Source organism: Lissotriton vulgaris, chromosome 9, assembly GCF_964263255.1.
Source record: "Lissotriton vulgaris chromosome 9, aLisVul1.2, whole genome shotgun sequence".
In the NCBI taxonomy this organism is placed as follows: Eukaryota; Metazoa; Chordata; class Amphibia; order Caudata; family Salamandridae; genus Lissotriton; species Lissotriton vulgaris.
This window is the reverse complement of record NC_141697.1, coordinates 46,092,246-46,116,288: the sequence shown is the minus strand read 5'-3', so window position 1 is coordinate 46,116,288 and position 24,043 is coordinate 46,092,246.

The window sequence follows — 24,043 nt, the reverse complement described above, 5'->3', positions numbered from 1 at the left end:
AAAGCGTATACATGGTTGCCCCCTGACTTCTCGGCCACATGTTTTGTTTCTTTCCTGTTGCCTCCCACTTTTTCAGCTGCGGCAGATTACCATAAGATGAGAGTTACTAGAGGTGTCTTCAGTAAGGAAGATACTGCAGGGCAAGAGTTGGACGATTTCTTTAAGGGTTTTCTGCCGTTCTGGGGACCGATGGCTAACAGCAGAAACATTCGGCAGTTGACGAGAGTGGTTGAATCCACCATAGTCGAAACTGTCGGTGCCCTTAGTAACTTGACTGCTGAGCTCCAGTCGGATCGACTTATGACACTTCAGAATAGAGTTGCTCTTGATGTCATACTTGCAGACAGAGGTGGAGTGTGTAAACTGATTCAATCGAGCTGCTGCGTTTTCATTCCAGACAACGCTCACACAGTCTTCCAGGCCATTTCCAGACTACATAAGATCTCCGACTCTGTACATATAGACAAGGGAGATTGGTCGTTGATGGGATGGTTTTGGGGATTGATATCCACGTGGGGATGGAAGTTTCTGATGGTCATTGGAATGATCTTAGCTATCCTTTTCCTGTTCTGTCTCTGTGTACAGTGTGCTCCTGCTATATGTGGCCTTTGTACTACTTCGTGTGTTAGAGGACCTGTCCAGAGAGAGGTACTAAGTACTAGGATGATGCTACAGCAACATATCGATGATCTGATGAATATAGACCTAGATTCAGACTGACATGGGTTTGGGATTATTGCCTATGTTAGGGCAAAAGGAGGGTCTGTAGTTCCGTAGTTTGAGGGTCTGTGGTTCGTAGATTCTGAACCCGTGCAATAAAGGTCATCGGATATAGCCGATTTTGGTATCAGCGGACCGCAAATCACGAGTGCGGTGTGTACGAATGTTTCCGTAACAATCGATCAATGAGAACACTACGTATTCAGGGATTTCGTTTGAACCCTCGGGTTCCATTTTGTGTACGGCAGCCATTTTGTCTGGTTGCCCCACATAGGCCGATGACTATGGCCGAACGAGTCCTTGGGACACGTACACCTTAGCTGACTCTTGTGTGACCTGGCCGAACTGACTCCCTTGCCCGAGGCTGACCTCGCTGAGCCAGTTCCTTGATAAACAGCTGGTCAGATAAAGATCAAAGAGCAGGACATTGCTGAGTTTATGGTACATGCACCCACCCTTCTATCTTGCTTCTCATCTGTTTCTGTTCCTTCCTTTATGGCCTAATCATTGATTTGGGTTGAGGCCTTTATGATGGGTTTGTCCGGCCTGATCGAACAGGATATTGGAATGTGCTTGGTCATTTCTGGTGGGCTGGACAACGGAAAATGGGATTGTTGTCATGCGCTACTTTTGAAATGTCACATTCTTATTGGTCAGTTTGTATGTAATTGATGCTAGCCTGGAATGTGATTTTTGGCATAAAAGACCATGCTCCGCTCATTGAATTTGTGCAGTCTCTAGCGAACCACCCGTGTTGTGCTTCGTAGACCTCTGTTCCTGGTTGCAGCCAATAAACTTTGGTCTTTGACGTCATCAAGAAGTGTCCCGTGTCACTGTTTGCCGAGGCAGGGGAACCCGAAGACATCGAGCGTTATCCTTGGCGCTGCTGGGTTCTAAAACCCGGTTCTTCAATACCAAAGTTGAAAAACAGGAGTACCATTGTACAAACCAAAAGAAACTTGTCCATATAGTATGGCAACTGGTATGTAAAAGATTTTTTTTGTGTGAAGTTTTATATAGCGCAAACTAGACCCGAAGGTATCAGAGCGCTTTACATGAGCATCAGTTATGTTACAGACAGACATTAATTTTTATTAGGCACTGGGAGACTAAGGGCCAGATGCATGAAAGGGTTTTGCCCATTCTGTGTCTATGTGAAAATGTGTTCATGTATATGCCCTAAGTGATTTGCCCAGAATCATAGAATATTGAGCGTCTCTGCCGAGAATCGAACCCGGTTCCCCAGCTCCTAGGTCGACCGCCCTAGCTGTTTGGCCACAATTACCAATAACAGGTGCTTTCTTCATGTCTGCATTTAGGTATACTCCTTTGATGAGAGCTAATGAGAGCGAAACACGTGTCAGTAGTGGCCTTCCTTGTTCTAGATGTGCTTGATTGATATGTTATTAATCAAAAGCTGTAATAATTTACCTGAATTGAATTTCTTCTGTCATTTTCTGGAGTACCGTAGGTGTTAATAATTCAGTGCTTACTGGTTTTACTAGATGACGGCATCCGAGGGGGCAAAATACCAGGCATCAGTAGAGTTTTGCACTTCACTTAGAAAACTCTTCATCAAAAGCAGGGATGTCCCTGATCTCCCTGGTTGACATCTTCAAAGTGAAGTTAAGAAGGTACTTTGTAGACCCTGGGACAAATATCATACATTCAACATGATAAACCCTTTAAATAATACAATATTAGTGTTTGTATTGCTACTGCGCACAGCCACATAAGTGTTGTTACTTTATGGTTAAATATACATTAATCCAATCAGAGGTGCTCATTGAACCGGCTGCGGAAGTAGGCCTGGGCAGTGAACTCCACTCCGTTCAGGGAGTTTGTGGAGCTTTCTGCACTCTGCGCTCTGCTGAGTTCGCGTACTGCAGTAACCCCCTCTCCGCATAGTGCAGCAGAGTTTTTTCCCCGGTCGCGCTCGCGAACAGTAAGTAGGCGAACGCGAGATGCCTCTTGGGTAGAATTTCTACCCGACCGGCAGGAAGATCAGCGCGAACTGCAGTTTGCACTGCACTCCGCCACTTGCGAAATTCGGCAGGGTTTTTTGTCACTTTGCGGAGTTCCGCATAGCGAGACTCCACGAACTACGCCCGGCCTGCACAGAAGGTGAAAGGCTAAGGGGCGTGATTACAACCTGCCACCTGCTGGTTACACAGAGAGGTTTCAGGAAGCCAATAGATACAGTTTTGTGTCACATGTCGGGTCTGAGTCTGTCAAATGTGACATGTGTGAGTGCCGCATCCCATGTACCCTGCATTTTATGGCTGATGGCGGCTGGGGAAGAAGGGGAGGAATTCCAGTCCCTGGTGTAGGGTCTACCGCTTAGAGTCAGTAAACAATTCAACATAGGAATTAAGAAAAATATTTGATAATTATTTCTCCTGAGACACAACTGTAAGAGACCTTGCATGATCTTACTGTGGGTCACATTTAGAGATCAGTGGACAGGATGATCTATCACACATTTGAGGAACTGCCTTCCCTGCAAAACAGTTAGGTGCATATTTACAAGGGCTTTATATCTGCTTTTTTGGCTTACAAAGCCAAAAAAGCTGAGATAAAACCAGCGCCCTATTTACAAGAGGGTGCTAACATGCATATTCGCATGTTAGCACCCTTTTTTCCCGACTCCTCCCTTTGCATCTCCAATGAGATGCAAAGTGGGCGTTACTGGGCGTACCCCGGATGGACAATCTTGCAAATATCGCTGATGTTTACATCGCAATATTTACAAGGCAGCCCACATGATTTTAGCACACATTAGATTTTGGCGAAACTGACGTTTTTGCCAAAACCTAACGTCTGCAAAAATCCTGATTTAGCCATCCCTAGCATAGGGGGTGGATTATGCTGATACAACCCTGTGGGTCGTATCAGCAACGTTATCGCCCTTTTGCAGGGAACATCGCTGGGAAACCTGCAATGTTCCCTGAAAAAGCGTGATAACCTCGCTATCTCTGGAATTTTTATCACCCTGGAGTAACGCGTTGTTAATTACGCGCTACCAGGACAATAAATACTAGAGATAGCCTGCGATAATATAATTATCGCTAAGCACTGTTGGCTCTTTTGATGGAGAGTTTCCTCCAATGACTCAAGAGGGCAGGGCCCATCAGAGGAAAGCATCACAATGTCCAACTCATGGTGGATGGTGTGATGTGCTTTTTTTCTCTATACTTCACTGTTAGATGGAACCTGGCAGTGAGGACAGAAAAAACAAATAATGACACCCACACCCAGTGGAAAAAACGAAAAAAACTTCTTGAGCTTGAAGTTCATTAGTTATTTGTTTTTTCAAAAATAAACTCCCACTTTAGGAGTTTGGGGGCAGATTTACAAGCCCCTTGTGCCTCTTTTACGCCACCGTTGCATTACTTTTGTGACGCAGCGGCATCGCAAAAGATGCGCCATGGTGCAGGGTATTTACAACATGACGCATCTGGGAGATGCGTCACGTTGTAAAGCCCTGAGCCAGAAGGAGGCGTTACGGCACAGGGGGGGGGGGTGGGGGGGGTGTTCCGGCGCAGGAACGCCTCCTAAAAGTGGCTGAGTGAAATCTACAGGATTTCACTCAGTCACTTTTAGGTCAATGCTGCGTCAAAACCCTGTGCCTGCTTGAAGCAGGCGTAAGGATTGACGCAGCATTGTACACATAGGGCCCCCTGATCATTGCTGGAGCTGCGTCGCGCTTGCGAGGTAACTCCAGCAATGCGTCACTTTTACGGCACAGATGCGTCACGTATCTGTGCTGTTTTTGCCCCATGGTGCGTTGCATTGTAAATGCGGCGCATCATGGGTGGCGGAGCTGCGGCGCACAATAACTGGCGCATCCCTGGGGATGCGCCAGTTATTGTAAATCTGCCCCACGTTTTTTAAAAACTTTGTGAAAGTTTGGTGCAAGGCCATCAAAACTAAAATCAGCCATCCACCGAACTTTTTGTACCCTGACGGAAACCACCATGACAGCAGTTCCTGTCGTGGTAAAGAGAGCGCCAAAATCTGGCAGGTGGTAGACTGTCAGGATGGTGGACGTAATGTTCGCCCCCTCTGACTGACTATGCTCCGGCTCCAGAGCAATAAATCTAGCCATCATTTTTCAAGCTGCAAACAATGTGTTGCGCACCTGGGGGATTATTCCTGAGAGGCTCGCACATTCAGAGGGTCCCTTTTTTTGGACTCTTCGGCTGCGTAAGCCTCTCAGTCATATCTATGGGATGACACAAATCCACCCTGCGCGGCTTTGCATAACTTCATAGATATGGAGTAAGACAAAGCAGCGCCAGTCACTGTCTCGCCTCACTCTGCGTCAAGGAGGTGTTCCATACCGATGTATTTTGATGCTGCCTCAGATTTACTTAATCGCGCAAACCTGGGGCAGCGCCAACAAATTACGCTCCCCAAAGCAGCTGTAAAAAGGAGAAATGTTTTTACTTCTCCTCATTTTTTCCTCTTTCCTTGTGTTTTGCATTCTGCAGCACACCTGAAAGAGGAAAACCCCTCTCAGGATTGTGTTGGTGCAGGAAGGTGTCCCTTCCTTCACACAAACAATCCTGCCCTCAACAGAGGCACCTGGGTGCTTATGTTGGCGCTAGGCAGCAGATTGTGCACCAGCACAGGGTGGAAGGACAGGAATGCACCGGATTTCATAAATACTATGGGGCAGATTTACAAGGAACTGACACATCTGCAAAGATGTGTCAGTGTCCTTGCGTCAGTACCAAAAGTCCTTGCGCAACCATGGATTTTACAATGCAGTGCTCCATGGCGCAAGGATTAACAGATGTGTCAGAAATACTGACACATCGGTTGGCACAAAAGTGACGCATCGCTGGACTTGCTCATGAAAGTGACGCAACTCCAGCAATGTGCCTCAATAGATAAGTGAGTCCCATATAACAAGCCCTGTGTCATTCCTTACGCCGGGTCTGAGCAGGCGTAGGGATTTTGACGCAGTGAAGAGTGACGCTGTGAAATGTTGTAAATTTCACTGTGTCAGTTGTACATGGCTTTTTGCGTGGGAACGCCTAGCCTGCATACATTATACCAGGCGCAGGTATAATGTGACACAGGGCTTTGCAACCTGATGCATGTAGGGAGATATGTCACGTTATAAATTGGCCGCATTGTTTGAGCCGCTGTTGAGTCAAGAGAGTGACGCAATAGCAGCGCAACGAGGCACAAGGGGCTTGTAAATCTGCCCCTATGCATTACTGCCCTTTCACATTGGTGCTGCTAATTCTTCATAAATGAGTCCCCAGGTCCGTGCAGCAGGTGCACCAACCTCCTTAGCTACCTTGCTGGGATTTAGACCAATATGTTTTTCTTGGATCACTGTCAACAATCAATGGGCCATAGCTTTAACGCACCAGTTCTCTCAGTTGAAAAGGATCCATACACCTGAATTTTTGTGTGAAACAAAGTGGGGGCATTTGTGGGGCAAATTATAACGGGTTCCAAAAAGGGAGGCTTGCCCTCTCGCAAGATCCCTCTCACAGCCCTGTCGAACGCAAGTCATGCAGTTTCAGAGATTGCAGTGATGAGAAGCGGCCACCAGGGGGCAGCTGTGGCGCACAGTCCAGCGCCAGGAAGCCCTGAGGCTGATTCCCGCCCTGCGGAGCCCGCTCCCGAGCTCGGGTGTCACATCTCTTTCTCTGCCCCTCTCCGCCTCCCCCGGGGCTCTTCAAGGCCCCGCATCACGAGCCACGCACCAGCGCCGCTCTTTTCTGGCTTGCCTTCCTCCTCCTCATCTTCTCCACCCCCAGGCCAGCAACTTTTATGAATAATTGCATGTCGGCGTACAATTAAACTGTAAATAATGCACCCCCTTCCCTCCTTGTCACGCGCTTCCTGTCTTTCCGGCTCGAGCCCCCCTCCCAAGCCCTGTCGCTAATCACATACTCGGCGAAGTCTGTAATTATTCACAGTTTAACTTCTGTCACTTTCCCCTGTTTGGAAACAGTGAAACGCAACCGGCAATTAAAGGGCGCCTGGGGGGGCTGCGATTGGACCCGAGCCAGAGGGGCGGCCCCTCGGAGCTCAGCACGGGCAGCACCGCCGCTCCACAGTGATCCCGTGCAAAGCCCAGCATGTGTATGTCTGCTTATGTCATGCTGTGCTTTGCTGTGTTTTGTTATATTATGCTATGCTGAAAGGTGAATGGGGGCTGGGGATTGAGCCAGAGCCAGGGGGCGGCACCTCGACGCTTAGCACCACCGATCCTGAGTGGAGATTCCAGCATGTGTATGCTTGCTTATGTCATGCTGTGCTGTGCTGTGTTATGTTATATTATGCTATGCTGAAAGGTGACTGGGGGGCTGGGGATTGAACCAGAGCACGAGCTCGGCCCCTCGGTGCTCAGCACAGGCAGCACCACCACCACTCTTCCGTGATCCTAAGTTAGAATCCAGCATGTGTATACGCTTGGTTATGTCATGCTGTGCTGTGTGGGGGCTGAGGATTGAGCCAGGGGCGGCCCCTCGGAGCTCAGCACGGGCAGCACCGCCGCTCCACAGTGATCCCGTGCAAAGCCCAGCATGTGTATGTCTGCTTATGTCATGCTGTGCTTTGCTGTGTTTTGTTATATTCTGCTATGCTGAAAGGTGAATGGGGGCTGGGGATTGAGCCAGAGCCAGGGGGCGGCACCTCGACGCTTAGCACCACCGATCCTGAGTGGAGATTCCAGCATGTGTATGCTTGCTTATGTCATGCTGTGCTGTGCTGTGTTATGTTATATTATGCTATGCTGAAAGGTGACTGGGGGGCTGGGGATTGAACCAGAGCACGAGCTCGGCCCCTCGGTGCTCAGCACAGGCAGCACCACCACCACTCTTCCGTGATCCTAAGTTAGAATCCAGCATGTGTATACGCTTGGTTATGTCATGCTGTGCTGTGTGGGGGCTGAGGATTGAGCCAGGGGAGGCACCTCTGCGCTCAGCATCACCACCACCATCACCGCGCCTCCACAGGGATTCTTAGAGAAGAATCTAGCATTGGTATACGTCTACTTATATCATGCTATGCTGTGCTGGGTTATGTTATATTATGCTATGTTAAAGGGTGATTGGGGGGCTGAGGAATGAACCAGAGCCAGGGGGCGGCCCCTCTGTGCTCAGCACTGGCAGCAGCATCACCGCTCCGCAGTGATCCTAAGTGGAGACTCCAGTATGTGTACGTTTGGTTATGTCATGCGGTGATGTGCTATGCTGTGTTATGTTTATCATGCTAGGCTAAAGGGTGACGGGGGGCTGAGGATTGAACCAGAGCCAGTGGGAGGCACCTTGGAGCTCAGCACCATCGAAAATGTAAGGAACCTTGTTATGTTTATTTATTCGAGAGCTTGTGGATACACAGTATTTTTTGTTTTTCCGTCTGGTGCGTACATGAATAAATCAGAAGGTTTTCTGACCCCTGAGCTGGCCACATACAGTTGTCCACGTGAGAAGCACGGATTCTCCAAATCTAGTCCACACACTTGCAACAATTGTCCTTGTGCTTTGTTGATCGTCATTGCAAATGCGAGACGCATCGTAAATTGTAAAGGTTCAGTATTGGAAAGATTATGAGGGCCCTGGGGGCCGGGGGCCGATATTTAATTTTTTTTTTTTGCCAGAAACCTTCGCGGGAGTGTACTCAACAACGTTTCACAATTTTTTTTTGGGGGGGGGGGCAGAAACCTTCGCGGGAGTGTACTCAACAACTTCCCAAAGTTACATGGCAATCAGATGAATGGTGTAGTAATGCATAAAGGACAAACAGACATACTTTCAGTTTAATATATATAGATAGATTATGCTATGCTAAAGGATGACTGGGGGCCGAGGATTGAACCAGAGCAAGGGAGTGGCACCTTTGAGATCAGCAACATGGCCACTGCTCTGCAGTAATCCTATGTGTGCAGTCCAGCATACGCACGCTTGTTTATGTCATGCTATGCTGCGTTATATTATGGTATGCTAAGAGGTTGCAGTGGGGCTGAACATCGCACCAGAGCCTGAGTATTGGACCACACTGCACAGGTTAGAAGAGGACCATGCCGCACAGGTGAACGAATGACAATTCTGCACAGGTGAGCAGAGGACTATGCCGCACAGGTAAGAAGAGAACCGTAGCGTACAGGTGAGAAGAGGACAATGCCGCACAAATGTAGGACTACGCAGCCCAGGTGAGAAGAGGATCATGCTGCACAGGTTAGAAGGAGACCATGCCACACCGGTAAGAAGAGGACCATGCTGCAAAGGTGAGAAGAGGACCATGCTGCACCGGTAAGAAGAGGACCATGCTGCACAGGTGAGAAGAGGACCATGCTGCACAGGTGAGAAGAGGACCATGCTGCACAGGTAAGAAGAGGACCATGCTGCACAGGTAAGAAGAGGACCATGCCATACAGGTGAGAAGGAGACCATGCCACACAGGTAAGAAGAGGACCATGTTGCACAGGTGAGAAGAGGGCCATGCTGCACAGGTAAGAAGAGGACCATGCTGCCCAGGTAAGAAGAGGACCATGTTGCACAGGTGAGAAGAGGACCATGCTGCACAGGTGAGAAGAGGTCCATGCCGCATGTGTGAGAAGAGTTCCATGCTGCACAGGTGAGAAGAGGTCCATGCTGCACAGGTGAGAAGAGGACCATGCTGCACAGGTGAGAAGAGGACCATGCTGCATGTGTGCGAAGAGTTCCATGCTGCACAGGTGAGAAGAGGTCCATGCTGCACAGGTGAGAAGAGAACCATGCTGCACAGGTGAGAAGAGGACCAAGCTGCATGTGTGAGAAGGGTTCCATGCTGCACAGGTGAGAAGAGGACCATGCTGCACAGGTGAGAAGAGGTCCATGCCGCATGTGTGAGAAGAGTTCCATGCTGCACAGATGAGAAGAGGTCCATGCTGCACAGGTGAGAAGAGGACCATGCTGCACAGGTGAGTAGAGGGCCATGCTGCACAGGTGAGAAGAGGGCCATGCTGCACAGGTAAGAAGAGTACAATGCTGCCCAGGTGAGAAGAAGACCATGCCGCATGTGTGAGAAGAGTTCCATGCTGCACAGGTGAGAAGCGGATCATGCTTAACAGGAGAGAAGAGGACCATGCTGCACAGGTGAGAAGAGGACCATACCGCACAGGTAAGAAGAGGACCATGCTGCACAGGTAAGAAGAGGACCATGCCGCACAGGTAAGAAGGGGACCATGCTGCACCGGTGAGAAGAGTAAAATGCCGCACAGGTAAGAAGAAGACCATGCCACACAGGTAAGAAGAGGGCTATGCTGCACAGGTGAGAAGAGGACCATGCTGAACACGTGAGAAGAGGTCCAAGACCATGCCACACAGGTGAGAAGAGTAACTTGCTGCACAGGTGAGAAGAGGACCATGCCGCACAGGTGAGAAGAGGACCATGCTGCACACGTGAGAAGAGGTCCATGCTGCACAGGTGAGAAGAGGTCCATGCTGCACAGGTGAGAAGAGGACCTTGCTGCACAGGTGAGAAGAGGTCCACGCAGCACAGATGAGAAGAGGGCTATGCTGCACAGGTGAGAAGAGGACCATGCTGCACACGTGAGAAGAGGTCCATGCTGCACAGGTGAGAAGAGGTCCATGCTGCACAGGTGAGAAGAGGACCATGCTGCACAGGTGAGAAGAGGTCCATGCTGCACAGATGAGAAGAGGACCATGCTGCACAGGTGAGAAGAGGTCCATGCTGCACAGGTGAGAAGAGGACCATGCTGCACAGGTGAGAAGAGTAACATGCCGCACAGGGGAGAAGAGGACCATGCCGCACAGGTGAGAAGAGGACAATACTGCACAGGTGAGAAGAGGACCATGCTGCACATGTGAGAAGAAGACCATGTGTCACAGGTGATTAGAGGTCAATCCTGCAGAGGTGAGAAGAGGTCCACGCTGCACAGATGAGAAGAGGGCTATGCTGCAAAGGTGAGAAGAGGGCTATGCTGCACAGGTGAGAAGAGGTCCATGCTGCACAGGTGAGAAGAGGTCTATGCCACACAGGTGAGAAGAAGACCATGCTGCACAGGTGAGAAGAGGTCTATGCCGCACAGGTGAGAAGAGGACCATGCTGCACAGATGGGAAGAGGATCATACCGCACAGGTGAGAAGAGGACCATGCTGCACAGGTGAGAAGAGGACCATTCTGCACAGGTGAGAAGAGTAACATGCTGCACAGGTTAGAAGAGGACCATGCTGCGCAGGTGAGAAGAGGACCATGCCACACAGGTGAGAAAAGTAACATGCTGCATAGGTGAGAAGAGGACCATGGTGCACAGGTGAGAAGAAGACCATGCCGCACAGGTGAGAAGAGGACAATACTGCACAGGTGAGAAGAGGACCATATTGCCCAGGTGAGAAGAGGGCCATGCTGCACAGGTAAGAAGAGTACAATACTGCACAGGTCAGAAGAGGACCATGCTGCACAGGTGAGAAGAGGACCATGCTGCATGTGTGCGAAGAGTTCCATGCTGCACAGGTGAGAAGAGGTCCATGCTGCACAGGTGAGAAGAGAACCATGCTGCACAGGTGAGAAGAGGACCAAGCTGCATGTGTGAGAAGGGTTCCATGCTGCACAGGTGAGAAGAGGACCATGCTGCACAGGTGAGAAGAGGTCCATGCCGCATGTGTGAGAAGAGTTCCATGCTGCACAGATGAGAAGAAGTCCATGCTGCACAGGCGAGAAGAGGACCATGCTGCACAGGTGAGTAGAGGGCCATGCTGCACAGGTGAGAAGAGGGCCATGCTGCACAGGTAAGAAGAGTACAATGCTGCCCAGGTGAGAAGAAGACCATGCCGCATGTGTGAGAAGAGTTCCATGCTGCACAGGTGAGAAGCGGATCATGCTTAACAGGAGAGAAGAGGACCATGCTGCACAGGTGAGAAGAGGACCATACCGCACAGGTAAGAAGAGGACCATGCTGCACAGGTAAGAAGAGGACCATGCCGCACAGGTAAGAAGGGGACCATGCTGCCCCGGTGAGAAGAGTAAAATGCCGCACAGGTAAGAAGAAGACCATGCCACACAGGTAAGAAGAGGGCTATGCTGCACAGGTGAGAAGAGGACCATGCTGAACACGTGAGAAGAGGTCCAAGACCATGCCACACAGGTGAGAAGAGTAACTTGCTGCACAGGTGAGAAGAGGACCATGCCGCACAGGTGAGAAGAGGACCATGCTGCACACGTGAGAAGAGGTCCATGCTGCACAGGTGAGAAGAGGTCCATGCTGCACAGGTGAGAAGAGGACCTTGCTGCACAGGTGAGAAGAGGTCCACGCAGCACAGATGAGAAGAGGGCTATGCTGCACAGGTGAGAAGAGGACCATGCTGCACACGTGAGAAGAGGTCCATGCTGCACAGGTGAGAAGAGGTCCATGCTGCACAGGTGAGAAGAGGACCATGCTGCACAGGTGAGAAGAGGTCCATGCTGCACAGATGAGAAGAGGACCATGCTGCACAGGTGAGAAGAGGTCCATGCTGCACAGGTGAGAAGAGGACCATGCTGCACAGGTGAGAAGAGTAACATGCCGCACAGGGGAGAAGAGGACCATGCCGCACAGGTGAGAAGAGGACAATACTGCACAGGTGAGAAGAGGACCATGCTGCACATGTGAGAAGAAGACCATGTGTCACAGGTGATTAGAGGTCAATCCTGCAGAGGTGAGAAGAGGTCCACGCTGCACAGATGAGAAGAGGGCTATGCTGCAAAGGTGAGAAGAGGGCTATGCTGCACAGGTGAGAAGAGGTCCATGCTGCACAGGTGAGAAGAGGTCTATGCCACACAGGTGAGAAGAAGACCATGCTGCACAGGTGAGAAGAGGTCTATGCCGCACAGGTGAGAAGAGGACCATGCTGCACAGATGGGAAGAGGATCATACCGCACAGGTGAGAAGAGGACCATGCTGCACAGGTGAGAAGAGGACCATTCTGCACAGGTGAGAAGAGTAACATGCTGCACAGGTTAGAAGAGGACCATGCTGCACAGGTGAGAAGAGGACCATGCCACACAGGTGAGAAAAGTAACATGCTGCATAGGTGAGAAGAGGACCATGGTGCACAGGTGAGAAGAAGACCATGCCGCACAGGTGAGAAGAGGACAATACTGCACAGGTGAGAAGAGGACCATATTGCCCAGGTGAGAAGAGGACCATGTGTCACAGGTGAATAGAGGTCTATGCTGCACAGGTGAAAAGAGGACCATGCTGCACAGATGAGAAGAAGTCCATGCTGCACAGGTGAGAAGAGGAGAATGCTGCACAAGTGAGAAGATGACCATGCTGCACAGGTGAGAAGAGGACCGTGCTGCACAGGTGAGAAGAGGACCATGTGTCAGAGGTGAAAAGGAGACCATGCCGCGCAGGTAAGAAGATGTCCATGCTGCACAGGTGAGAAGACTTCCATGCTGCACAGCTGAGACAAGGACCATGTGTCAGAGGTGAGAAGAGTAACATGCTGCACAGGTAAGAAGAGAACCATGCTGCACAGGTGAGAAGAGGACCATGCTGCTAGGTGAGAAGAGGACAATGCCGCAAAGGTGAGAACAGAACCATGCCGCACAGGTGAGAAGAGGACAATGCCGCAAAGGTGAGAAGAGGACCATGCTGCACAGGTGAGAAGAGGACCATGCTGCAGAGGTACAAAGAGGTCCATGCTGCACAGGTGAGAAGAGGACCATGCTGCACAGGTGAGAAGAGGACCATTCCGCACAGGTGAGAAGAGGTCCATGCTGCACAGGTGAGAAGAGGACCATGCTGCACAGGTGAGAAGAGGAACATGCTGCACAGGTGAAAAGAGGTCCATGCTGCACAGGTGAGAAGAGGACCATTCTGCACAGGTGAGAAGAGGTCCATGCTGGACAGGTGAGAAGAGGACCATGCTGCACAGGTGAGAAAAGGACCATGCTGCATAGGTGAAAAGACGACCATGCTGCACAGGTACAAAGAGGACCATGCTGCACAGGTGAGAAGAGGTCCATGCTGCACAGGTAAGAAGAGGGCCATGCTGCATAGGTGAGAAGAGGACCATGCTGCACAGGTGAGAAGAGGACAATGCTGCACAAGTGAGAAGAGGACCATGCTGCAAAGGTGAGAAGAGGACCATGCTGCACAGGTGAGAAGAGGTCCATGCTGCACAGGTGAGAAGAGGACCATGCTGTACAGGTGAGAAGAGGACCATGCTGCACAGGTACAAAGAGGACCATGTGTCAGAGGTGAGAAGAGTAACATGCTGTACAGGTAAGAAGAGGACCATGCAGCATAGGTGAGAAGAGGACAATGCCGCACAGGTGAGAAGAGGACTATGCTGCACAGGTGAGAAGAGGACCATGCTGCCCAGGTACTAAGAGGACCATGCTGCACAGGTGAGAAGAGGTCCATGCTGCACAGGTAAGAAGAGGACCATGCCGCATAGGTGAGAAGAGGACAATGCCGCACAGGTGAGAAGAGGTCCATGCTGCACTGGTGAGAAGAGGTGCATGCTGCACAGGTGAGAAGAGGACCATGCTGCACAGGTGAGAAGAGGACAATGCCGCATAGATGAGATGAGGGCAATACCGCACACGTGAGAAGAGGACCATGCTGCACAGGTGATAAGAGGACCATGCTTCACAGTTGAGAAGGGGTCCATGCTGCGCAGGTGAGAAGCGGACCATGCTGCACAGGTGAGAAGAGGACCATGCCGCATAGGTGAGAAGGGGTCCATGCTGCAAAGGTAAGAAGACCATGCCGCATAGGTGAGAAGAGGACAATGCCGCACAGGTGAGAAGAGGGCCATGCTGCACAGGTGAGAAGAGGGCCATGCTGCACAGGTAAGAAGAGGACCATGATGCACAGGTGAGAAGAAGACCATCCCGCATGTGTGAGAAGAATTCCATGCTTCACAGGTGAGAAGAGGATCATGCTTAACAGGTGAGAAGAGTTCCATGCTGCACAGGTGAGAAGAGGTTCATGCTTAACAGGAGAGAAGAGGACCATGCTGCACAGGTAAGAAGAGGACCATGCCGCACAGGTAAGAAGAGGACCATGCCGCATAGGTGAGAAGGGGTCCATGCTGCAAAGGTAAGAAGACCATGCCGCATAGGTGAGAAGAGGACAATGCCGCACAGGTGAGAAGAGGTCCATGCTGCACAGGTAAGAAGAGGACCAAGCCGCCTAGGTGAGAAGAGGACAATGCCGCACAGGTGAGAAGAGGACAATGCCGCACAGGTGAGAAGAGGTCCATGCCGCATGTGTGAGAAGAGTTCCATGCTGCACAGGTGAGAAGAGGTCCATGCTGCACAGGTGAGAAGAGGACCATTCCATACAGGTGAGAAGGAGACCATGCCACACAGGTAGGAAGAGGACCATGCTGCACAGGTGAGAAGAGAGCCATGCTGCACAGGTAAGAAGAGGACCATGCTGCACAGGTGAGAAGAGGACCATGCTGCACAGGTGAGAAGAGTAACATGCCGCACAGGGGAGAAGAGGACCATGCCGCACAGGTGAGAAGAGGACAATACTGCACAGGTGAGAAGAGGACCATGCTGCACATGTGAGAAGAAGACCATGTGTCACAGGTGATTAGAGGTCAATCCTGCAGAGGTGAGAAGAGGTCCACGCTGCACAGATGAGAAGAGGGCTATGCTGCAAAGGTGAGAAGAGGGCTATGCTGCACAGGTGAGAAGAGGTCCATGCTGCACAGGTGAGAAGAGGTCTATGCCACACAGGTGAGAAGAAGACCATGCTGCACAGGTGAGAAGAGGTCTATGCCGCACAGGTGAGAAGAGGACCATGCTGCACAGATGGGAAGAGGATCATACCGCACAGGTGAGAAGAGGACCATGCTGCACAGGTGAGAAGAGGACCATTCTGCACAGGTGAGAAGAGTAACATGCTGCACAGGTTAGAAGAGGACCATGCTGCACAGGTGAGAAGAGGACCATGCCACACAGGTGAGAAAAGTAACATGCTGCATAGGTGAGAAGAGGACCATGGTGCACAGGTGAGAAGAAGACCATGCCGCACAGGTGAGAAGAGGACAATACTGCACAGGTGAGAAGAGGACCATATTGCCCAGGTGAGAAGAGGACCATGTGTCACAGGTGAATAGAGGTCTATGCTGCACAGGTGAAAAGAGGACCATGCTGCACAGATGAGAAGAAGTCCATGCTGCACAGGTGAGAAGAGGAGAATGCTGCACAAGTGAGAAGATGACCATGCTGCACAGGTGAGAAGAGGACCGTGCTGCACAGGTGAGAAGAGGACCATGTGTCAGAGGTGAAAAGGAGACCATGCCGCGCAGGTAAGAAGATGTCCATGCTGCACAGGTGAGAAGACTTCCATGCTGCACAGCTGAGACAAGGACCATGTGTCAGAGGTGAGAAGAGTAACATGCTGCACAGGTAAGAAGAGAACCATGCTGCACAGGTGAGAAGAGGACCATGCTGCTAGGTGAGAAGAGGACAATGCCGCAAAGGTGAGAACAGAACCATGCCGCACAGGTGAGAAGAGGACAATGCCGCAAAGGTGAGAAGAGGACCATGCTGCACAGGTGAGAAGAGGACCATGCTGCAGAGGTACAAAGAGGTCCATGCTGCACAGGTGAGAAGAGGACCATGCTGCACAGGTGAGAAGAGGACCATTCCGCACAGGTGAGAAGAGGTCCATGCTGCACAGGTGAGAAGAGGACCATGCTGCACAGGTGAGAAGAGGAACATGCTGCACAGGTGAAAAGAGGTCCATGCTGCACAGGTGAGAAGAGGACCATTCTGCACAGGTGAGAAGAGGTCCATGCTGGACAGGTGAGAAGAGGACCATGCTGCACAGGTGAGAAAAGGACCATGCTGCATAGGTGAAAAGACGACCATGCTGCACAGGTACAAAGAGGACCATGCTGCACAGGTGAGAAGAGGTCCATGCTGCACAGGTAAGAAGAGGGCCATGCTGCATAGGTGAGAAGAGGACCATGCTGCACAGGTGAGAAGAGGACAATGCTGCACAAGTGAGAAGAGGACCATGCTGCAAAGGTGAGAAGAGGACCATGCTGCACAGGTGAGAAGAGGTCCATGCTGCACAGGTGAGAAGAGGACCATGCTGTACAGGTGAGAAGAGGACCATGCTGCACAGGTACAAAGAGGACCATGTGTCAGAGGTGAGAAGAGTAACATGCTGTACAGGTAAGAAGAGGACCATGCCGCATAGGTGAGAAGAGGACAATGCCGCACAGGTGAGAAGAGGACTATGCTGCACAGGTGAGAAGAGGACCATGCTGCACAGGTGAGAAAAGGACCATGCTGCATAGGTGAAAAGACGACCATGCTGCACAGGTACAAAGAGGACCATGCTGCACAGGTGAGAAGAGGTCCATGCTGCACAGGTAAGAAGAGGGCCATGCTGCATAGGTGAGAAGAGGACCATGCTGCACAGATGAGAAGAGGACAATGCTGCACAAGTGAGAAGAGGACCATGCTGCACACGTGAGAAGAGGTCCATGCTGCACAGGTGAGAAGAGGTCCATGCTGCACAGGTGAGAAGAGGACCATGCTGCACAGGTGAGAAGAGGTCCATGCTGCACAGATGAGAAGAGGACCATGCTGCACAGGTGAGAAGAGGTCCATGCTGCACAGGTGAGAAGAGGACCATGCTGCACAGGTGAGAAGAGTAACATGCCGCACAGGGGAGAAGAGGACCATGCCGCACAGGTGAGAAGAGGACAATACTGCACAGGTGAGAAGAGGACCATGCTGCACATGTGAGAAGAAGACCATGTGTCACAGGTGATTAGAGGTCAATCCTGCAGAGGTGAGAAGAGGTCCACGCTGCACAGATGAGAAGAGGGCTATGCTGCAAAGGTGAGAAGAGGGCTATGCTGCACAGGTGAGAAGAGGTCCATGCTGCACAGGTGAGAAGAGGTCTATGCCACACAGGTGAGAAGAAGACCATGCTGCACAGGTGAGAAGAGGTCTATGCCGCACAGGTGAGAAGAGGACCATGCTGCACAGATGGGAAGAGGATCATACCGCACAGGTGAGAAGAGGACCATGCTGCACAGGTGAGAAGAGGACCATTCTGCACAGGTGAGAAGAGTAACATGCTGCACAGGTTAGAAGAGGACCATGCTGCACAGGTGAGAAGAGGACCATGCCACACAGGTGAGAAAAGTAACATGCTGCATAGGTGAGAAGAGGACCATGGTGCACAGGTGAGAAGAAGACCATGCCGCACAGGTGAGAAGAGGACAATACTGCACAGGTGAGAAGAGGACCATATTGCCCAGGTGAGAAGAGGGCCATGCTGCGCAGGTAAGAAGAGTACAATACTGCACAGGTGAGAAGAGGACCATGCTGCACAGGTGAGAAGAGGACCATGCTGCATGTGTGCGAAGAGTTCCATGCTGCACAGGTGAGAAGAGGTCCATGCTGCACAGGTGAGAAGAGAACCATGCTGCACAGGTGAGAAGAGGACCAAGCTGCATGTGTGAGAAGGGTTCCATGCTGCACAGGTGAGAAGAGGACCATGCTGCACAGGTGAGAAGAGGTCCATGCCGCATGTGTGAGAAGAGTTCCATGCTGCACAGATGAGAAGAGGTCCATGCTGCACAGGTGAGAAGAGGACCATGCTGCACAGGTGAGTAGAGGGCCATGCTGCACAGGTGAGAAGAGGGCCATGCTGCACAGGTAAGAAGAGTACAATGCTGCCCAGGTGAGAAGAAGACCATGCCGCATGTGTGAGAAGAGTTCCATGCTGCACAGGTGAGAAGCGGATCATGCTTAACAGGAGAGAAGAGGACCATGCTGCACAGGTGAGAAGAGGACCATACCGCACAGGTAAGAAGAGGACCATGCTGCACAGGTAAGAAGAGGACCATGCCGCACAGGTAAGAAGGGGACCATGCTGCACCGGTGAGAAGAGTAAAATGCCGCACAGGTAAGAAGAAGACCATGCCACACAGGTAAGAAGAGGGCTATGCTGCACAGGTGAGAAGAGGACCATGCTGAACACGTGAGAAGAGGTCCAAGACCATGCCACACAGGTGAGAAGAGTAACTTGCTGCACAGGTGAGAAGAGGACCATGCCGCACAGGTGAGAAGAGGACCATGCTGCACACGTGAGAAGAGGTCCATGCTGCACAGGTGAGAAGAGGTCCATGCTGCACAGGTGAGAAGAGGACCTTGCTGCACAGGTGAGAAGAGGTCCACGCAGCACAGATGAGAAGAGGGCTATGCTGCACAGGTGAGAAGAGGACCATGCTGCACACGTGAGAAGAGGTCCATGCTGCACAGGTGAGAAGAGGTCCATGCTGCACAGGTGAGAAGAGGACCATGCTGCACAGGTGAGAAGAGGTCCATGCTGCACAGATGAGAAGAGGACCATGCTGCACAGGTGAGAAGAGGTCCATGCTGCACAGGTGAGAAGAGGACCATGCTGCACAGGTGAGAAGAGTAACATGCCGCACAGGGGAGAAGAGGACCATGCCGCACAGGTGAGAAGAGGACAATACTGCACAGGTGAGAAGAGGACCATGCTGCACATGTGAGAAGAAGACCATGTGTCACAGGTGATTAGAGGTCAATCCTGCAGAGGTGAGAAGAGGTCCACGCTGCACAGATGAGAAGAGGGCTATGCTGCAAAGGTGAGAAGAGGGCTATGCTGCACAGGTGAGAAGAGGTCCATGCTGTACAGGTGAGAAGAGGTCTATGCCACACAGGTGAGAAGAAGACCATGCTGCACAGGTGAGAAGAGGTCTATGCCGCACAGGTGAGAAGAGGACCATGCTGCACAGATGGGAAGAGGATCATACCGCACAGGTGAGAAGAGGACCATGCTGCACAGGTGAGAAGAGGACCATTCTGCACAGGTGAGAAGAGTAACATGCTGCACAGGTTAGAAGAGGACCATGCTGCACAGGTGAGAAGAGGACCATGCCACACAGGTGAGAAAAGTAACATGCTGCATAGGTGAGAAGAGGACCATGGTGCACAGGTGAGAAGAAGACCATGCCGCACAGGTGAGAAGAGGACAATACTGCACAGGTGAGAAGAGGACCATATTGCCCAGGTGAGAAGAGGACCATGTGTCACAGGTGAATAGAGGTCTAAGCTGCAAAGGTGAAAAGAGGACCATGCTGCACAGATGAGAAGAAGTCCATGCTGCACAGGTGAGAAGAGGAGAATGCTGCACAAGTGAGAAGATGACCATGCTGCACAGGTGAGAAGAGGACCGTGCTGCACAGGTGAGAAGAGGACCATGTGTCAGAGGTGAAAAGGAGACCATGCCGCGCAGGTAAGAAGATGTCCATGCTGCACAGGTGAGAAGACTTCCATGCTGCACAGCTGAGACAAGGACCATGTGTCAGAGGTGAGAAGTGTAACATGCTGCACAGGTAAGAAGAGAACCATGCTGCACAGGTGAGAAGAGGACCATGCTGCTAGGTGAGAAGAGGACAATGCCGCAAAGGTGAGAACAGAACCATGCCGCACAGGTGAGAAGAGGACAATGCCGCAAAGGTGAGAAGAGGACCATGCTGCACAGGTGAGAAGAGGACCATGCTGCAGAGGTACAAAGAGGTCCATGCTGCACAGGTGAGAAGAGGACCATGCTGCACAGGTGAGAAGAGGACCATTCCGCACAGGTGAGAAGAGGTCCATGCTGCACAGGTGAGAAGAGGACCATGCTGCACAGGTGAGAAGAGGAACATGCTGCACAGGTGAAAAGAGGTCCATGCTGCACAGGTGAGAAGAGGACCATTCTGCACAGGTGAGAAGAGGTCCATGCTGGACAGGTGAGAAGAGGACCATGCTGCACAGGTGAGAAAAGGACCATGCTGCATAGGTGAAAAGACGACCATGCTGCACAGGTACAAAGAGGACCATGCTGCACAGGTGAGAAGAGGTCCATGCTGCACAGGTAAGAAGAGGGCCATGCTGCATAGGTGAGAAGAGGACCATGCTGCACAGGTGAGAAGAGGACAATGCTGCACAAGTGAGAAGAGGACCATGCTGCAAAGGTGAGAAGAGGACCATGCTGCACAGGTGAGAAGAGGTCCATGCTGCACAGGTGAGAAGAGGACCATGCTGTACAGGTGAGAAGAGGACCATGCTGCACAGGTACAAAGAGGACCATGTGTCAGAGGTGAGAAGAGTAACATGCTGTACAGGTAAGAAGAGGACCATGCCGCATAGGTGAGAAGAGGACAATGCCGCACAGGTGAGAAGAGGACTATGCTGCACAGGTGAGAAGAGGACCATGCTGCCCAGGTACTAAGAGGACCATGCTGCACAGGTGAGAAGAGGTCCATGCTGCACAGGTAAGAAGAGGACCATGCCGCATAGGTGAGAAGAGGACAATGCCGCACAGGTGAGAAGAGGTCCATGCTGCACTGGTGAGAAGAGGTGCATGCTGCACAGGTGAGAAGAGGACCATGCTGCACAGGTGAGAAGAGGACAATGCCGCATAGATGAGATGAGGGCAATACCGCACACGTGAGAAGAGGACCATGCTGCACAGGTGATAAGAGGACCATGCTTCACAGTTGAGAAGGGGTCCATGCTGCGCAGGTGAGAAGCGGACCATGCCTCACAGGTGAGAAGAGGACCATGCCGCATAGGTGAGAAGGGGTCCATGCTGCAAAAGTAAGAAGACCATGCCGCATAGGTGAGAAGAGGACAATGCCGCACAGGTGAGAAGAGGGCCATGCTGCACAGGTGAGACAAGGACCATGTGTCAGAGGTGAGAAGTGTAACATGCTGCACAGGTAAGAAGAGAACCATGCTGCACAGGTGAGAAGAGGACCATGCTGCTAGGTGAGAAGAGGACAATGCCGCAAAGGTGAGAACAGAACCATGCCGCACAGGTGAGAAGAGGACAATGCCGCAAAGGTGAGAAGAGGACCATGCTGCACAGGTGAGAAGAGGACCATGCTGCAGAGGTACAAAGAGGTCCATGCTGCACAGGTGAGAAGAGGACCATGCTGCACAGGTGAGAAGAGGACCATTCCGCACAGGTGAGAAGAGGTCCATGCTGCACAGGTGAGAAGAGGACCATGCTGCACAGGTGAGAAGAGGAACATGCTGCACAGGTGAAAAGAGGTCCATGCTGCACAGGTGAGAAGAGGACCATTCTGCACAGGTGAGAAGAGGTCCATGCTGGACAGGTGAGAAGAGGACCATGCTGCACAGGTGAGAAAAGGACCATGCTGCATAGGTGAAAAGACGACCATGCTGCACAGGTACAAAGAGGACCATGCTGCACAGGTGAGAAGAGGTCCATGCTGCACAGGTAAGAAGAGGGCCATGCTGCATAGGTGAGAAGAGGACCATGCTGCACAGGTGAGAAGAGGACAATGCTGCACAAGTGAGAAGAGGACCATGCTGCAAAGGTGAGAAGAGGACCATGCTGCACAGGTGAGAAGAGGTCCATGCTGCACAGGTGAGAAGAGGACCATGCTGTACAGGTGAGAAGAGGACCATGCTGCACAGGTACAAAGAGGACCATGTGTCAGAGGTGAGAAGAGTAACATGCTGTACAGGTAAGAAGAGGACCATGCCGCATAGGTGAGAAGAGGACAATGCCGCACAGGTGAGAAGAGGACTATGCTGCACAGGTGAGAAGAGGACCATGCTGCCCAGGTACTAAGAGGACCATGCTGCACAGGTGAGAAGAGGTCCATGCTGCACAGGTAAGAAGAGGACCATGCCGCATAGGTGAGAAGAGGACAATGCCGCACAGGTGAGAAGAGGTCCATGCTGCACTGGTGAGAAGAGGTGCATGCTGCACAGGTGAGAAGAGGACCATGCTGCACAGGTGAGAAGAGGACAATGCCGCATAGATGAGATGAGGGCAATACCGCACACGTGAGAAGAGGACCATGCTGCACAGGTGATAAGAGGACCATGCTTCACAGTTGAGAAGGGGTCCATGCTGCGCAGGTGAGAAGCGGACCATGCCTCACAGGTGAGAAGAGGACCATGCCGCATAGGTGAGAAGGGGTCCATGCTGCAAAAGTAAGAAGACCATGCCGCATAGGTGAGAAGAGGACAATGCCGCACAGGTGAGAAGAGGGCCATGCTGCACAGGTGAGAAGAGGGCCATGCTGCACAGGTAAGAAGAGGACCATGCTGCACAGGTGAGAAGAAGACCATCCCGCATGTGTGAGAAGAATTCCATGCTTCACAGGTGAGAAGAGGATCATGCTTAACAGGTGAGAAGAGTTCCATGCTGCACAGGTGAGAAGAGGTTCATGCTTAACAGGAGAGAAGAGGACCATGCTGCACAGGTAAGAAGAGGACCATGCCGCACAGGTAAGAAGAGGACCATGCCGCATAGGTGAGAAGGGGTCCATGCTGCAAAGGTAAGAAGACCATGCCGCATAGGTGAGAAGAGGACAATGCCGCACAGGTGAGAAGAGGTCCATGCTGCACAGGTAAGAAGAGGACCAAGCCGCCTAGGTGAGAAGAGGACAATGCCGCACAGGTGAGAAGAGGACAATGCCGCACAGGTGAGAAGAGGTCCATGCCGCATGTGTGAGAAGAGTTCCATGCTGCACAGGTGAGAAGAGGTCCATGCTGCACAGGTGAGAAGAGGACCATTCCATACAGGTGAGAAGGAGACCATGCCACACAGGTAGGAAGAGGACCATGCTGCACAGGTGAGAAGAGAGCCATGCTGCACAGGTAAGAAGAAGACCATGCTGCACAGGTGAGAAGAGGACCATGCTGCACAGGTGAGAAGAGTAACATGCCGCACAGGGGAGAAGAGGACCATGCCGCACAGGTGAGAAGAGGACAATACTGCACAGGTGAGAAGAGGACCATGCTGCACATGTGAGAAGAAGACCATGTGTCACAGGTGATTAGAGGTCAATCCTGCAGAGGTGAGAAGAGGTCCACGCTGCACAGATGAGAAGAGGGCTATGCTGCAAAGGTGAGAAGAGGGCTATGCTGCACAGGAGAGAAGAGGTCCATGCTGCACAGGTGAGAAGAGGTCTATGCCACACAGGTGAGAAGAAGACCATGCTGCACAGGTGAGAAGAGGTCTATGCCGCACAGGTGAGAAGAGGACCATGCTGCACAGATGGGAAGAGGATCATACCGCACAGGTGAGAAGAGGACCATGCTGCACAGGTGAGAAGAGGACCATTCTGCACAGGTGAGAAAAGTAACATGCTGCACAGGTTAGAAGAGGACCATGCTGCACAGGTGAGAAGAGGACCATGCCACACAGGTGAGAAAAGTAACATGCTGCATAGGTGAGAAGAGGACCATGGTGCACAGGTGAGAAGAAGACCATGCCGCACAGGTGAGAAGAGGACAATACTGCACAGGTGAGAAGAGGACCATATTG